The sequence below is a fragment of the Perissodus microlepis genome, chromosome 11 (genome assembly GCF_051167445.1).
Source record: "Perissodus microlepis isolate ML-2025 ecotype Zambia chromosome 11, ASM5116744v1, whole genome shotgun sequence".
In the NCBI taxonomy this organism is placed as follows: domain Eukaryota; kingdom Metazoa; phylum Chordata; class Actinopteri; order Cichliformes; family Cichlidae; genus Perissodus; species Perissodus microlepis.
In genome coordinates this window covers 27,158,125-27,162,530 of record NC_140471.1, presented here as the reverse complement: position 1 = coordinate 27,162,530, position 4,406 = coordinate 27,158,125, and the positions used below count along the sequence as shown (strand labels likewise).

Sequence of the window (4,406 nt, the reverse complement as noted above, 5' to 3'; positions counted from 1 at the left end):
GATAGATGATAGATAGTGTGCTCCACGTGCTTCTCTATCTAAAGCTACAAAGATATTGTAAATTAAATTTAAGTATTCAAACACCATTTGAGTTCATGCTATTTTGTGCCTCTCACCACTGAATATGTCGATATTTTTATTACATTATAGCGGGACGTCACGATGTCCACTTGCCATTATGTATCTGGTGAAAACACACACAAATTGTACAGGACACATTTAGATATCACTCAAGTGGGGCATTTAGCAATTTAATAACACCATTGGTCTTGTGCTCAGGGTTATGTTGTTCATTTGAGCTAATTTGCCTCAGATGTTTCAAAACCACACAACCAAGAAAAGAGCGTGTTGTGTGTAGTGTAGCACATAATAATCAAAAACATTCATTGCATAGCATTCACTTTAGACATTATGATCCATTTCTGTTCATGATCAAGTCACATTCAGTTGACTCATATTAAACCTTTAACTTGTTTTGCAAAACTAAAATATAAATGTTTAAGGTAAAGGTCACAGTTAACTTGGTTACAAAGTAAGAAACTCATCGGACTATCTCGACCACGATGAATTGACAGGCCTGTAATCCTGTAATGTTTCACACAGCCTGATGGGACCACGCCTCAGAGTGTAAAATTAGAATTTATAATTAGGGGGTTGCGTGGAAGTGAGGGGTCAAACGAGTGTGGATCACACTCTTTCAGTTTTCAAAGAACCATAAAAAAAAACATGCCACATGGTCGGAGTATTTTGTTTTGAACTTTAACTTAACATGGGATATCCTCTGTTGCTCGTCCATAAACAATCAAGAAACAACGATGCCATATTAAGTGAATCAAATTAGCAGGAATTTATATTGTAGTGTTTAGTACTTCTGAGCACTGGCATTTCTTGTAAAAGTCTTATTTGAATGAGAAGTGTATTGACTGATCGCTGTTCTTATTTACTGATGGTGGTGCAGCTGTTACACAAAGTATGTCCACAATGTAATACAAACATCTAGTCAGTTATTTCTCATAGAGTGAAGAGATCTTTTCATCTCTCTGCAATAAATTTACATGAAACTTGCTTTAAATAGTGAGTTGAATCCCAGTGATAACAAATAGCTAACAGATAGCTGAGGATGGACACTTTTTCTTGATCAGAGAGTTTTAAGTTAGTATGTTAGTGCCTTACAGCCAGAGGGCTTTTCAGATGGCTAAAACAGTGTCTGAAACCTTTTAGCCCTTTACACTGGCACATTTCTGAAACTATCACTCCGCACACATCACCCAGAGACTAATCCTGTTTTGTTAGGTGGAAGTGAGAAAGGTTTGAAATTCTCTTGCATGGTCTGTTTTTGTTGTTTGCAAAGCTGTTTGTGACACTTTTGATTGAAATGCAGTGTAACGTGAATAATGTCTTCCAGGAGAAAGCGCGCACCACGGTTCACATCTGCGTGGCGTTGTGACGTTTTTTACTTGACCTTTATGTGGCCTTTGATTGAGGCCATCCTAAAATAAGAGTATCAAATAGCTTGCCTTGCAAGAAGCATATAAACCACAGAGAAGGTTTGAAAATTGAGATCATCAAACTGTGAGAAGATTAATTACTGGTTCAAATCACAGATATGGTCAGATGGTGCGGTGGCTATTATGGTCTTATCTCCGCCTTACTGAAAACTTGCAGAGCACCCTTAGAAGGAAAATCTATGAGAGGGTCTTCAGTATAGCTGCAAACAGCAGCATGTAATAATAACAATACTGACATCCTTGAAATGAAGTCCTGCAATGAGCTTAAACAGTGGTTAAAAACAGCTTTTTTTGGCCACAGGATGATCTTAGGGGCCGCATCAAAGCAGCATAGGTCAGTATGAGGTCGCCAAGGATTGTTTTGAACTGTGAACTGCAATACAAAGCTATACTAGCAGACTAAAAATATGGAGTTGAAAATTAGCACCACAGTTGTTTAATTACACATATTGAACTGTTAAATGTTGAGGTTTTTTCACCAATTCACAAACAGTTATTTTTTGAAAACTTGTCCTACAAACAGTGTGGTCTTTGTGGTCTTTGCTATGTTTGAGCTGCTGCTGTGTATATGGTTGAATCCCTAACCACAGAAAGTGTATGGTGACTGCCGACCTGAACGTGACGTACTGTTTATCATGCATGGAGGCAATTGTGCCAACGATACTGTGTTTAATGGGTTGGGAACATACTGATTCACTGTAATGACTCAAATGGAGATATCAGGATCATTCACTGTATGACAAAACAACAGCCAGCTGCATCCAGGGGAAAATGTCACTCCCACTTGTTGAGTCATGACAAAAAATGAAACATGGGGTGTGGAGAAATGACCCACACTTTAAAATAGGGAAGTGTAATTTAACAACTGGGTTTGCTCTTTACCCTTTTTGGTAATGTAACTGCATGAAAAGGTCAACAAATGTCACTTAAAAAGCAAGAGATTTGTGTGTTTTAGAAAAGCAAGAATGTCTTAATACATATCTAGGCTGCTTGCTGCTGTTCACTTTCACCAGTTAATATTTATACTTACACATTATTTAGACTATAGGAAATATAAAGTCTCTATTTGAAGCCAAGTCATTAATATCTGGAATTGATCTGAGACCAAAATGTCAGAGCATTTGAACACTATTATATGCATCCATTCATGCTTTATTTTATTTATTTATTTTTTATCGAAATGTATTTTATTTTTTTACCCGCTTCTCCAGTTGAGGGTGCTGGCCTGGCTGGAGTCTATTCCAGCTCTCATAGAGTGGTCACGTCTCATGTGTATTAACTCTAAACATTGCATGGGAGGTTCACAGATAATTTCACATTCATCTGTCAGACTTTTTACTTCTGTCTCCTAGATGCTTGATTTATTTACTAACCGGCTGATTGCTTGTCAGAATTAATTAAGGAAGCTCGTGAGCAGTATCCCTTCTCCACCATACTTATTGTAAGTCGGTGTTTCCTGTTAAGGATATTAACTCGGCTATAATATGTAATTCTACTAAAACTGACAGCAGCACGGAAAAAATAAGGCCCGGTTGGGATGTACCCTCCACTGCCTAGACTACTCTCAGGTCTCGTTTGAAGTCGCTGCAGGGAGGGAGGAAGGGAGGAATTTTTTTTTTTTGGGGGGGGCGGGATCTTGTGACTCACCAGCAACTTCCTCAGTAGTAGGACAAAAGTAGCCGGCAAGCTGCATCCCTCTCTGCCGCAGAGGTTTATCAACAGTCAGAGGAAACACAAAAAGTTGCACAGTTGCGGGCTACACGTCGGAGGAGCGATCTGCGAACTGATCCCAGTCCTGATCTAGCGAGTGCCTGCTGACACAGAGGAGGAGGCGGGTTACCACTTTGAAGTTCCAAAGGTGCCTCCAGACTTCAGAGACTCCTGGTAGGATTCAACTTTCTTTAAAAAAAAAATATATAGAGAGAGAGATACAGACTTTTCCTCTCCTTATTATCACGGTATTCCTTTTTACTAAACAATGAATTTACCTTTCAAGCAGGAAATTACTTCGCAAAAGATGGATCATGGCAAAATAAAGTAACTTATACATACTGATTCTTGGTGAGGTATTCAGCTGAAAATACATTTCACAAAGAATCTCGAGTTTAAAGAACTTAAAGTGTTGTAATTACTAGTTGTGTCATTACTATTTTATATTCAGTAAATGGATAATAAATAACAGCCTCTGATTGTGTCTGGTGGCAAAAGTTGACTCTTTGTGAAATGTATTTTCAGCTGAATAGTGATCAGCTTACTGAAATACTGATTATTATTAGTTGTCTTTCATGTGGTTGAACTGGTAGCACTGCACTTAGCTGCACAGTATGAGCTTCATGTATAATTTAACATCTTAAGATCACATTTACTCTGTACTATTCATGTTGGGAATTGCAAGAAAAGAGCAGGCTTGGGCTTGACATTATGACAAGTATTAATCCTTCACACCTTAGTCAAACACAGGGCCCGTGGATAAGCCTGCAAAGTAAAACCCAGAGACATTTCAGGGGGTCTGGATCTTTTCTGTCTGTCTATATGTTTTTCTCCTTTCCTTTTCCTTATTATTGTAAAACAGTATATGCAAACATGCAAATGAGGCATAAAACAAATAATGGAGAAACAGAGTGTGTTAGTTTGTGTGACCCACTGAACTGTGTCGAGGAAGGATTAAGGAGGAACTTTTGTGCCACTGAAGCTCCCGGCTGAGCAACGTGTGAAGGCCTCACGGGAGCAAAGTCCCTCGGGCTTAACTTGTCATTTCTCCAGCGGAACAAAGTGGGGTATGGCAGTGTGCGTCTGGGATGGGTGTGTCCGTACTGCAGCTTTGAGGTTTGTGTTGGGCGTGTATCGTGACATCATAATGCATAGTAGCAGTGTCATCCTTGTGATGATTGTTTGGTG

General features: G+C 39.1%; 1 protein-coding gene across 1 annotated transcript in view; it reads left to right on the top strand.

Moving 5' to 3' along the window:
* Positions 1 to 3,182: 3,182 nt before the first annotated feature.
* fhl3a (four and a half LIM domains 3a) overlaps positions 3,183 to 4,406 on the top strand; it is a 30,744-nt gene continuing 29,520 nt past the window's right edge. Inside the window, exon 1 of the mRNA XM_084943758.1 lies at positions 3,183 to 3,392. The gene's annotated coding sequence lies outside the window, so the exon portion shown is untranslated. The remainder of the gene's footprint in view (positions 3,393 to 4,406) is intronic.